The sequence below is a fragment of the Onychostoma macrolepis genome, chromosome 03, assembly GCF_012432095.1.
Source record: "Onychostoma macrolepis isolate SWU-2019 chromosome 03, ASM1243209v1, whole genome shotgun sequence".
NCBI classification, from domain to species: domain Eukaryota; kingdom Metazoa; phylum Chordata; class Actinopteri; order Cypriniformes; family Cyprinidae; genus Onychostoma; species Onychostoma macrolepis.
In genome coordinates, this window is record NC_081157.1 from 38,843,805 (window position 1) to 38,858,239 (window position 14,435).

The following is a 14,435-nucleotide window of genomic DNA, read 5'->3' on the forward strand; positions in this document are numbered from 1 at the left end:
TTGCATGAACCCAGTGAGCTCAGTGATCTTTGAAACAATGAAACCAACCTCAAGCCCACTTCTCACGCATGACTCTTGCCCATATCATTCTCCCTTTGAAGCCTCCTAACCCCTGAAAGACCATCTCTTGCTACACAGCCTGTCCCAGGTAAAGAGAGTCAAGGTCCAGCCCTCAACCCGTACCTGATGGATTGAGAAGTCTTCATCTTCTGATCTGCCCTGCAAATAGTTTTTCTGGAGAGACTGACAGATGATACTTCCTGAGGAAGAGGAGGGGGAAAAAGAATATGTTACCATCTCAATTTCCCCTCCTTTTTCATTGTGATTGATTTTTCCTTAGACAAATGGTGACAGGTAGATGAAGTTATATCCCTTTCTCCTCATCCCATTCGTTGCCCTCTAGAGATTCAATCAAATTTTTAAGCTCCAGTATTTATGCTTCTTCTCTCCCTTTTGAATTCACACATAAGTAGAGACCATGAAGGGGCAAAGTGAATAGATAACAGACATGAATTCTGATGCCACCACCATTACTGCAGTCAAACACTGACAATTACCATAATGTGCCTGTCAAGTGTTAATATTTTGTTTAATTTAGTCTGATTTTTCATAATTCCACTGGGGTTTTCTTCAACTTCGGGTGCTTTTATATTCCAGGGGTGTATTTTTATTAAAACAAACATATTTCATATTTTAGTTTTTGTGTGCGTATGTTTATTTGAAGGTCACATTAAAATGTCAATTTATTTTTGTTATTTTTATTTGTTATTTATCTTTGTGAATATATTTTATGATTTTACCCATACCCCAGATGAAGACTTTCTTAAAATATAAAAATCCATCAAAAAAGGTGGGCAGAAATAGGAAAATGCTGTAATGCTCTTTACAGTAACAGCAGACTGCAGCTGTCTTTCTATCCCACATCAGAGCAGTCAAGCGAAACCAGTCCTCTCATGCTTTGAATGCAGTGTGGCCGCTTATTTAACTGTCCTATTGTCTGATGGCACACAGAACTTACTGTCAGGCATTTTTTTGTTCTTTTGTTCTGTTTGTCTTTAAAGGGATAGTCCACCCAAAAATGAAAATTCTGTCATCGTTTACTCACCTTTATTCATTTAAAACCTGCATGACTTTCTTTTACTCAGCACAGGCCATCCAAGATGTAGATGAGTTTGTAGTGAATGGGTGCCGTCAGAATGAGAGTCCAAACGGCTGATAAATCATCACAATAATCCACAAGTAATCCTCAAGACTCCAGTCCTTTAATTAACATCTTTTGAAGCATTTACATTTACATTTATGCATTTAGCAGACGCTTTTATCCAAAGCGACTTACATTGCATTCAAGTTACAGTTTTTTTACATTTTATCAGCTCTTGCTTTCCCTGGGAATCGAACCCATGATCTTAGCGTTGCTAGCGCCATGCTCTACTATTTGAGCTACAGGAAAGTGAAGCAAAAAGCTGTGTGTTAACATTAGGTTAGCTAGTAGTTTGAAGTCAAGCTGACAAAAGTAATTTTAAAACAACAGCGCAGTTTACCATAGTAAAGTTTGTTACCGCCATGTTGACGGGGTAAATGTTACTAGGTTAAAACTGGTGTGCAAAAATCTGACACAAACACACAGACAAACGTACATATATTTTTTACCTTGCTTGCTGGTCTTATTCTCTCGTAAGGTGCATCGACACACAGCACAGATATTCTCTGGAGCTCTCCCACTCTCGCGGGTTCATCCCCGAGAATGAATGGGTGCCGTCAGTGTCATTGGGTTCTGTGTGTCATTGTTTTTCCCGGGTTCATCCCTGGGAAAAACCTGCCGCGCCGCACCGCCCCGCCCCGCAGCTTCCATGTCTTCCTCGGACGCGAGTGGCGTGGTGCGACTAGATAAAAGACAAAATAGAACCCATTATATATACTATCTACAGTGGATGCAGACAGTAATGTGATGCCCCGACATGAAGGACAAACGGATTTTCCAATCATTAAAGCGATGTAACACGTCCAGTGTAGTCAGTCCCAAGCTGTTGCGGCGTTGTAGACACGGCATAGGGCAAATCATGTCAATCCAAATGTAAGAAATGAGGAAAATAAAACAACTTCAATAAAATGGCGCCAAAGTCCATTACGGCAAATACAGTAGTATACAGCAATTTTTAAAAATACAGTAAGTGTCTGTATTTGGGGTCACAGAAAATTCCCATGATGCAAAGGGTATTACAGTTATTTACTGTAAAGGGAATTTGCAGTATTATACTGGGTGATATACAGTAAATAACTGTAGAAATGACAGAAATGTCTAACAGTGTGGGGGTGAGTAAATAATGAATGCATTTTCGGCTATAAACTGTAAATGTTTATTTTTAACATTCAAAGAGAGTTCTGTGTGTCATTGTTATTTCCTCAATGAAGGGGAGCAGTTTGCTTCCTCTGTCTTCTGTTTTAACTCCATCACCATCACTTGTTTGTCTGGATGTACAGTATTTGGATGTGTACAAATGCCAAATGCAGCTGGGTCTGTACTTGGGTCTGAAACTGTGATAGCCACCGACTGAAGATCAGTATAAAGCACAGTTTATCTGCTGACGATGTTGTGTTAGTTGCCTGTAATGTCAGCGGCTAATTCTCTTCCAGACTCTGGAGAATTTGTGTATATCTTTAACCCCCCTGTCCGCTGTGTCATGGCAATGTGCTAACAGAGCAGAACGCAGCTTTGAGCTCTGTGCCCACGTCTCTGCTCTCAGTGTTTGCCTATGGTCACAGTGTTTCTCTTACCAAAGTCATCCATGAAATTCAGGTATTTATGCATAAGTGTATGCAATTCAAAAGATAAGAAAAAAAAAAAAAAAAACTGCTACAGTTACTGGAAAAAAAGCCAATGGCACCTAGTTTAATGAGATCTGCAATGCCACAGCTTCTGAAAGATTGTAGAAGTGCAAAGTAGATCATTTAGATACAATTTAGATATTCAGAGCAAAAAGTCCTGCTTTAGTGTGAGATACAGAGATCCATTTACATACATAACTGAGACTAATCTGCTCTCAATTATATTAGATTCAGATCTGCAGGGTTTGTTTTATTACTTACAGTTTTACTCTGTGTTTTATTCCAGTTAAGTTTATTATTGAACTTTTTGTTAGTGCCAGTGAAATTATATTCCTGCTTTACACATTTGTTGTTTCAGAATTTGCCTTTAGCATTCTATTCTGTCAGCCATGGACTATTTCTTCTTAATATCTCTGACATCCAATCATAAAGGTGTTGTTTGACCGATAAGATGCAGAAGATGATGTAGACCTACATATAGTGTAAAGAAAAGAGAACAGAAAAGCTAGCTTGTGCAGTTGTTTGATTCAACAAAGAAATCTCCTGGCAAATAAAGTGTGGAGGATAAATGATGCCGTGCAATGCTAGCATGTGTTCTGCAGATGTACGGTTATCAAAAGAGATCATTTACTGTTTGTACACCTGTCTCAGCAAATGTGTGAGAAACAAATTTTCACATTTACTCAATGCATTTTATGTGCTTAAAGGTATATAAACCAACTTCTTGGGTGCTGCCATATTCACATGATGTAATACACACACATCTTAATGAAATCAGAGCTGTGGATTTGCAAGTGTCCAAGTCACGTTCTTTTCCAAGATTCCCAATCAAAAAGAATGCATTATTTTTTTTATATATTTTCTCTGCTAATTACAAAATCTGTTTTCTTTTTACTTTAAAAAATATAACAGACATGTAACAAAATAAATATAAAATTAAATATAAAATGAAATAAATATAAAACAAAATAAATATAAAACGACTGTTCAAAAGTCTGAAGTTAGTTTTGAGAAATTAATGCTTTTATTCAGCAAGAATGCAATAAACTTTACGTGACAGTAAAGACATTTATAATGTTACAAAAGATTTCTATTTCAAACCAGCTTTGTCATTTTAAACTTTATATTCATCAAAGCATCCTCAAAAAAACTATTCACGGTTTCCAAAATTTAGCAGCACAACTGTTTTCAACACTGATAGTAATAAGAAATGTTTCTAAGCACCAAATCAGCATATTTTGATGATTTCTGAAGGATCATGTGGGGCTCAATACCTACGTATAAACAATGAGACCAGGCTAGGCACTGAAGACTGGAGTAATGATGCTGAAAATAAACTACATTTTAAAATATATTACAATAGAAAACAGTTCTTTTCAAATTGTAATAATATTTCACATTATTGCTGTTTGTACTGTATTTTTGATCATTTAAATACATCCTTGGTGAGCATAAATGGCTTAAATAATCTTATAGACCCAACCTGTAATATATTTCAAGGGTTCAGAATAGGTATTAATGTCATAACCAGAAATTCAATCCAATAATAATATCTGAATAAAATATTATTTAACTGAGCTCATGTTTATCTAGTGATATGATCCTGGGTATTTATTCATGTATATCTCAGACCTTTTTTTAGCCTACAAAAGAAATCTGTAAATATATAATAACTGTAAGAGTGCAAATATGAGACTCATAAGTGTAATTTCACTTCATTTTCTGTATTAAGATCTCACTCTACCTGTAAACACTAACAAAATAACCCATAGGACACTCCTTAGCAGCTTTTGAAGTGGATGTGAACCCTGGCCTCTTCTATATGAAGTCAAGTCGTGAGCTCTTACACAGCATACTTCACACAGTCGATGTAGAGCAGTGAGTGTCTCCTTCAGACTATATGAGAAGCCTTTGTATTTGCTTCGCACCCATATGGGGCACATTAGCTGTCCTTCTGTCAGAGTGCTGGCACAACATTTACTGCAAATGGCCAGACACTATCTCAAATAAAAGAAAACGTCCTATCAAAAGAGCCACAGACTTGTGGATCATTTATAACCTCCGTAACCTCTGTCAAGACGTGGGAGCAGGCAGGAAGGAGCAGACGAGCATTTGGAAATTGAGGTGACGTCAGGGTTATCATAATCTTTTCTACTGCCCACCAAGTGCAGATTACTCGTCGGGGAGTGATTCAGTCGGCGTCAGCTCTTGTCTTTCCAGGCAAATAGCAATAGCTGTGACTGCGATTTATCAGTGTCCAGCAGGAACTGAGCCTGTGGGCAAAAGAGGAGAGAGCATCTGTCTGTTAAGGATAAGCATAACCGATATTGAATAGCGAACTTCAACTCCCAGAGATGGCTGTCAGCATGATTGCTGTCTGTAATTCTTGGTGATAAGATTATTTTGGGGTTTAGTAAGAGTGTCGGATGTGCAAGTTAAGCATGGTGGCAGCAGTCATTCACACACAATGAAGTCAGAAGAGAAAAGAACGTGTGTTGTCCTTAATTGTGTGATCACTGTAAAGTGAAAAATATGATCTGGCCTGATTAGAATGCATGACTGAAACATTTAAATATTGCTGTAACAATTAATGAAGTTAATGCAGATAGAGGTATATTCACAGAAACAACTTTTTACTGTTTTAATGTGATTATTTAATGGGGCAAACATTCAAGTGACTATAGAATTTCCAATCTAAATGATGTAGTAATGATTTAAAAAATGAATGAATGTTATTATTTTGTGTTTATAATATCATGCTTGGTCAAGAAAAAATTGTGTAAAAAATTATATCTATAAAATAAATATATAATTAATTTAAAAAAAGATCAAAAATACAGTACAAACAGCAATAATGTGAAATATTTGTACAATTTAAAATAACTGTTTTCTTTTATAATATATTTTAAAATATAATTTATTTTTGTGATGGCTGTGATCATTACTCCAGTCACACATGATCCTTCAGAAATCATTCTAATATGCTGATTCTTGGTGGGCAGTTTGATGCTTAAGGACTAGTTTAACAAGTTAAAAACATCTGGATGGATTCGTTTCTTACAAACATGCAGCTTTTCGCTTCACAAGGTGTAAATTGATGGACTGGAATTGTGTGGATTGCTTATTATTTGGATGTTTTTATCAGCTGTTTGGACTTTCATTCTGATGGCACCCATTCGCTACAAACTCATCTAGTTTTGAGTAGAAAGTTTCAAATGACAAAATTTGTTTGAAATATAAATATTTTGTAACATTATAAATGTCTTCAAAGAAAAGACATTGTTCTTTATAATATCATACTTGGGCAAGAAAAATTGTGTAAAAATGATATCTATAAAATAAATACATAATGTATTTAATGTATTATTAATTAAATAATGTAATTATATATAATTATATAATCAGCAATTATATTTTTTTCATGAGTCTCTGTCTTAAAGTCCAAATCAAGTCTCAAGTCAGTTGTTCACAAGTACAAGTCAAGACGCAAGTCATTTTTTTCCAAGTCACAGACTCAAGTTCCCATGATATTATGAAGGCAATATTAATAATAATATGTTTTTTAATTTTTATTTTACAAAGGGTCGCTAACAAGGGGATTGTTATATTAATTATTCAGAGCAGGGGGATTTCCGACAACGTTTTTGAAGGTCAATCAGCTTTTCCTTTATTGAAGCTTTAGTCAAGCAGCATAGCTTTACTCAAATGTTACTCAAAAACATCACACAGGGTCTCTTGAGTGCTGACCTGCATTAAAGCAGGTTGTGGGGAGGCAGCCGTAATCCCTGGAAACGCTCTTCAAAGAGTTGTGCTGTTGTCAGAAATGATTTCTTCATGGAACCAGTTGGCAGCACAAAGTTTCTCCAAACCCCTTCTGTAATCTCTCCAGCCTTTATCACAGATCGGAGAGGCAACCACACCTTTTGAAATGCTAATGCGCGAAAGGCTGCAAAAGCTCATTTGTCAGATCAGATGTAAACCATTACTTGTCTTAAAAGGCAGAGACAGCTGAAGAGGAAGGTTCGGAAAAGGTGACCCTCCAAGTTATTCACCGGAACAACCGGTATTTGACTGCAGTATGGTAATGTTTCTTGTGAATATTAATAATGTTTATGAATAAATAATGAAAGAGCTCTGGACTTTAAAAAAAAAACAATATCAGCCAGAATGAATTATGAGAGCATAAATATTTATTGTAAAGTTTGATATGCAAATTAAATTGTCATCCAAATCTCCTACACCAGACGTGCAGTTTCCTTTTACCTGCAGTCAAAATGACCATCTTTTACTTCACTTCTTAACAAACTTTTTTGGTTCCATTTAATACAAGAGTTTAATTTGAGATTTCAGCTGACATTTGAGGTGGATTGATGAGAATTGAGGTTATTTTTACATGAAATAAGAGAGTTTACTTATGTGGGTCAAAATGTTCTTTTCCATCCGTTATTAAAACATTTAACTGCACAGGTAATGTTTAAACAGGTTAAATATAATGTTCTTCTTCTGATTTATATTTAGATTAAAATTAAATAGCAAGCTGTCATTTTGCAGATCCATAGAGAAACACACACATTGGTTTCAATACATTTTATTTTATTTTTTTTGTCAAAATAGGCATCTAATTATATAATCTATGCATCTAAATGTATATTTTATCATGATTCTTTCTTTCTTTTTTATTCATTTATTTCAGTAAATGTGTTGTATTTTATATGTTATTTTTGACCAGTCTATTGATATTAGGGGTGAACTTAGTTGTGAGGTTAAACTATGGAAGCAGAATAATGACAATAGTTTTTGAAACATAAAGCATGCTGAATTCCACAAATCGGAAAAAAAAAAGATGCATTGCAATTAACAGTGCTTGCATTTTAATGCCTTGTATTTCCAGGGCTTGCATTTTTAGGTCCTGAAATTTAACATAGTTGTTTATTTAAGCTGTGAATATTTCAATTCAAAATATTTCACACACATTTTCATAATTAAAAATTCAATAATTCATATTCACCTTCCAGAATTCACTTCTAAAATATTCAATCTGTTTAAAAATACGATGTATAATATTCGACAGGCAAATTTCGGTCATTTTATTTCACTTTCCAAATTCGCTGCCACAAATTCAGTGGTTAAAATTCGGCAGAAAATTCAGCGTTGCACATCCGGGAACCGCAGGAATAGCAGTAGAGCACCGGTGCATGATCTTCAGCTGATGTCAGCCGCTCACCAGCAGGTGGCCATATGTGGATTAAGTCATTCATTTACAAAAACTGAACTAATACAGTGATATAAGACCTCAGATCTCAGAATACACTTTATTGAAGATTATGCGAACTATATACAGGCATGCAAATGAGATCAGAAGAATGCAACGCGCTGCATTTTCGTTGCTTTCCCTTACCACTGATCTATAGAGTCGACAGTCCTACAAAGATATCAATACCACGATTAGTTTTAACAGTAAGCAACCACTTTATATCGACATAAAAAATGAATTCAAAACCGCCTAGGTGTATTCTTGCTGCAAATATAAACCGGAGAAAGCATTGAAGAGCTATCGCACCCAAGGGGCCGTCTGACAATTCCACGGACTGGGTTAAAACATCCAATGTATTTAAATTAAAATGACTTTTAACATTTAAAATAACACACTGTCAAATTGTAAAGCTTGTATTGCTCATAGTGATTTACTACAGATGAGATTTTGACAATACCTCCTTTTATATATATGTACAGTACACAATTATTTACTGATAAAAGATCCCTGGAAAGGTTTTTTTTTTTCATGTTCCAACGGTTGTAGTACATTGCTAGATACAAAACTGACTTACTACAGGTTAGATTTTGCCAATATCTCCCTTACGGTATGTAGCTACAGTACACATATCTTTTTTTAATTAATTCACCAAAAGGGTTTTTCATGTTCCACAGGTTGTAGTAAGTTGTGAAATTTTGCCAGTATCTCCCTTACTGTATGTACAATTCACAATTGACCTATCGGTAAGCCCCGCCCCCCTTAGTTACTGTTGCTCCCTCAGACAAACAAACGGATTTGCTCACTTCTTACAATAACAGCTACAGTGTGAAAACCATGTACCACGATGTTTTTGCACAATTTTGGACACAAAAGGTCACCAAATGGGAATTAAATATTCAATGGAGGGATTTATAAAATATAAAAAAATAAATACAGTGGGTAACTCGAAGGAGGGTTTACGTTATCTAGTTTTAGCCAGAGATACCTTGCTAAAGCACAAGATAACATTAACATTCTGCTTGAGCATATGAAAATTGTAACTTAACGAGTGTATGACAACCAGAAAATGAAAGTTTTTGTCTTCATTTAAAAACAACAAACTGTTGATTACAGTAATTTCTTTAATTAATTATATACTGTATGCACAGTGAGGAAGATGTTGGCAAAATTTAAACTGTAGTAAGTCAGTCTGGTCACTAGTAACATTTTGGTAAATTACTGTAATTTAATTTTTTTTTTTAAATATATATATATATTTGTGTAGTGTGCATACTTAGGGAAATTATTGTCTAAGAAGAGTTATTGGCAATATATATTTAGTCAGTTTGAGTAAATTATCCATTTACAGTAAACATTAATTTGAATAAATTATTGGAATTTAATAATTTAATTTAAATAATTTAATAAATTATTACTTCGTTTTGTACTGTGAGGTAAATTTGCAGACGGTCCCTAAAGCAGCCTAGGCGAATATCAAACCTAAAACTATAGCGCTTGGTTTTCTATGGGAGAAAAAATGGTTTGGTGAAACTTGTTGGTTGTGGGCTCATATTCTGGGCTCATCTGCTTAAATGTACATAATATACAGTAATATATTTTATTAATTAGATGCTGAATTTAATAATTTATTATCACTGAGGCAACAAACCACGTTAAGTGTTTTCTTTATGGGAAATGTTTAACGTGCGCGTTCCGTAACTTGCGTTTATATCCTCATCTGTTTGCATCATCAGTAAGATCTGAGTTTGGTCTTTTAATAGGCTTGTTGGAGATGAGCAAAATCTGCGCAGAACCGATCACCGCGAGATGCATGCCTGATTTCCTGATGCCAATCTGATTTCATGTGATTGTGTATTTATGCTTGAATATTCCCAAACACTATGACTGTAGAGATCTCTGTGTGAGATATGTGATTGTTGTCATAAAAATCTAAAATACATGTTTATATTAAAGTAGAATGGATGATAAATATGCCTTTCGTATTAAATAGCAAGCACTTTGAGTGTCTTGTTCATCATATTTATATTTATATAAAAGCAACAGAACTGAAATTATATCACATTTATTAGCAGCACAACACATGAGTGAGAATAACGCGATATCCGCCTTTGATCTCGTATAGTCTATCTGTTCCACTTCGAGAGGTCAGAACTGTCCGTCTTGACTGCGCTTATTTCACTCCTCCCCTCACTGCAGCCGCCTACATTTCAGGAGAGGCGCATCTCAAACAAGTCTAGTAGCTGTCATTGTGTTAGTGCACTACTGAGCCACGTAATGTGTTTTCTTTAACCGATTTCTGAGGGAAACAGCTTGAAACCTTGCGCGTTCCTTCATATTCTACATCTGCTTAACTGTCGATATAGTTCGCATAATCATCAATAAAGTGTATTCTGAGATCTGAGGTCTTATATCACTGTATTAGTTCACTGAGGCGCGTTATGCGTTGTTGGGGAATCCTGGAGTGTGACGTATGAGGGGAACCCCTGTATTGCAGCACAGCGTCACACAAGCCATGATACAGAGTTACAGAAACTAAACAACCGAAAGCAATATATGTCTTCCTCAGATGTAATGTTAGTTCTGTACTTCAGCGTTGGGTAAAAGAGCATTATAATCTCCTTTGTGGTAGAGAAAGCTGCTTGCATGTAGGCTACAGGAAACAGCGAAGATGTTGAATTAAACATACACACAATCAGAGTTTCCACATGTTTATACTGGCCCCGATAATCAAAACTTCTACTTAGCGCTTGCTCCATTTCTGCAAATCAGTTTTTGTAAATGAATGACTTGATCCACATATGGCCTTCATACACAAACAGCGGCTTGCGCCACCTGCTGGTGAGCGGCTGACATCAGCTGGAGATCATGCACCGGTGCTCTACTGCTATTCCTGCGGTTCCCGGATGTGCAACGCTGAATTTTATGCCGAATTTTAACCACTGAATTTGTGGCAGCGAATTTGGAAAGTGAAATAAAGTGACCGAAATTTGCCTGTCGAATATTATACATCGTATTTTTAAACAGATTGAATATTTTAGAAGTGAATTCTGGAAGGTGAATATGAATTGTTGAATTTTTAATTTTGAAAATGTGTGTGAAATATTTTGAATTGAAATATTCACAGCTTAAATAAACAACTGTGTTAAATTTCAGGACCTAAAAATGCAAGCCCTGGAAATACAAGGCATTAAAATGCAAGCACTGTTAATTGCAATGCATCTTTTTTTTTTTGATTTGTGGAATTCAGCATGCTTTATGTTTCAAAAACTATTGTCATTATTCTGCTTCCATATTAAACTGAAATGTCAGTTGTCCCCATTGACAAATTCAAGCATAACCAAATAACACTTTCACAAATAGGCACAACAACATCACACATGTCTTGATATAACATCCATTAAAATGACGCAAATTAGACATTTCTTTTGCATTCATCATACATGTTATAATATGGTTAAATGTGCAGCAACTGTAACTAAGCAGAGGAGAGAGAGAGAGAGAGAGAGAGAGAGAGAGAATGCAAATCAGATTTATAAATACTAGGCCGAAGCACAATGATCTATTCCAGCAGTGTTCATGTCTAATTGGTAATTCCTAGCTATTCGTTGTGGACGGTTATCTACCAGAGGAACATAGTATCTCACCCTGCACAGCATACAACAAAACCTTTTTAAGGCAGAGTTCTGCAATAATTATCTTTTCCAAGTCAGGATACGAGATTAGAGCTCCAGCGCCTCTCCAAATTCAAGGGGAAGCTAATGAAATGTGGCCTCAGTACCGCAATGATAGTGTGCTGCACATTTTAAGCACTTAAGCAATAAATCATGTAACCAGGTCTATAGGGGAACAAGCAAACTTCAAACTCAAAGCAGATCCTGAGGAAGCAAAACAATGGGCGGCTTCTCACTGCAGTCAGAACAGCTTTATTGGGAGAGCCATCTCTTTCCCGATCACATGTCACCCACCATCTGTCTGAGAATGGGAGCAGTGTTGAGTGGAGGTGCTGGAATACAGGAGGCTACCTTCCTGCAGTAATGAAATGACGGACACACAGAAAATGACTCATTCAGGGCTGATGGTGCAGATGATTGAAGGTTTCGGAGGGGCAGCGGTTAACACTCCTCACACCAGCACGCACCACCTGTCTAACTATTTGCAAACGTTCTCCTCTAGGTCATGCTGAAGACCTGCCTGGCTGTTGTGCATGCTGTGCTGTAAGCTGAGTAGTAAATTGTTTTACAGGTCCTGTAACGTGATTTAAAACCATAAATTTAAGTAATAAGTCGTCCATAGCCGCGCAATTGCCTTTCAGAAACACAGTTTTGCTCATAATGTATTCAGGTATTGAGTTACCACATTATATCTGCTGGTATTGAGTAACTCAGGAGCATTTGTATTGGCTATGGACACATCTGTGTAATCTAGATAGTGAATCACAATCTAACATTGTGTTGTATGTATCGCATGCTCTGTTATGTGACACTGAGTCTTAGACTGAAGTTGCATACATTACGATACTCACCTATATCACCTGGTGTATGAATTTTAAATGCTTAGTTTGTCATGTAGCATTTGATGCACATTAGTCCTTGTGAAATTCCTCCTGTTGGAATGTTCAGTGTGAGCACTCTACACAATATACTGTATACAAAATGGCATAGCCTATAATAGATTTAGTGATACACCTCAATTTCAGCAACCACAACTTTTCACCCAAAACAGAAAAAAAAAAAATCAATCATTAAATAAAATAATGACGCATCAAAAAAAAAAACATTTTCGGTTTTTGCACCTGCCATCAAATAATTGCATTAAGCTTTGTGCTTTGTTACTTTTTATATTTAACAAAGCCTCATCTTGTAAATTCTGTCAGTTTTACTGAAAACTCCAAACAATACACCGTTTTGGCGCTCTTTAATGTGGCGAGATATGCGGCCTCATTTCAAGCTGCAGCGCAGAGTGCACGTGTACCGATCGTCATTTCCTCTTTACTACTAATTCTAGCATGAAATAAACATGAATGATCATCAAAAGGTATGTTACAAGAAACAGAATAACATACTGAAATGTACCATCGCTCAATCAGTGTTTCAACTGCAGAACGGTGTGTTTAAAACAGCTTGTAAACAAAATGTCTCAATGCCTCAGGAGAGATATAATCAGTGTAGCGCATCTAGAAAAAACTATAGACAGGATCATTTTGCAAAATATATGCACAGTATTACATATTCATTATGTTATTTCTTTATTCATTATGAATTCAAACAATAAATTGCTGTTTGAAGTGCTTTAAAGTTCTTTTGGCACGTTGTTGCTGCTTTAGTTCAAACTACAGCAGGGGCACGAGTGAAATCTCTTCTACTTTACTATGAGTTGTAGCATTAAAACAAACATAATGAAACTTTAAAATTCATGTTAAAAGATACAGTGCAACTTTCTTGAATTCATAATCTCTATCTGAGTTTCAACCGCGGAGTGATGTACAGTAATTTAAACAGCTTGTGAACAGCATGTCCCCTGAGTTACATTTGGTGAGTCATTGAATGTCCATAGCTCATAAGCTCAGAGCACATAACGTAATATTAATAAGCTTGTCACTGTTAAAATGGGCACTGTAGACTTTGTCAAGTCATTGTCAGACTTGGCTAGATTTATTTATATTGTTGTTCATTTTGACCTTTAACATTTTTTCTTGTGATATCAGTTTAGTTTGTTAACATGATCAGTTGTTTTTTTAAGAAGTGTTTAAAATTAGTTTTTGTCATTATTAATGTTAATGTTAATCTTTTTAAAACCATATTAATGAAACAATTTGCATAGAGCTCTTTGTTACAGATACTTAATCTAAATGATAATGATGTTAAGCAGATTTGACCTAAAATCTAGCATTTTAAATTCAGTTTTTTAAGGTCAAGCACAAAGTCATGATCTAAACACTAAAAGAGAAATAGCAAAGTATTGAACAACCTGAAAGCCATTGATCAGGGCAACAAAAACTCTCTCTCTCTCTCTCCTTGTCTATCTAGCAAACCAGATTTAAGGGCAAAATCCATGTCATAATCCACAGCATAATTTGTGTACTTGTGTACCAGGAATTAGCTGTTTGAAACCACATGGACAAGCATATAGAATTTTTCTATAGTAAGGTAGTTGTTAAGTTTAGGTATGGAGTAGGATTAAGGGATCTAAAATATGGTCATGCAGAATAAGGCATTAATATGTGCTTCATAAATAGTAATAAACAGCCAGTATGCTAGTAATATGCATGCCAATAAGCAACTAGTTAATAGAAGAGAATTGGTCCTTAAAATAAAGTGCTACCATTTAATCTAAAGCAGTTTATGTGTATTTTTAG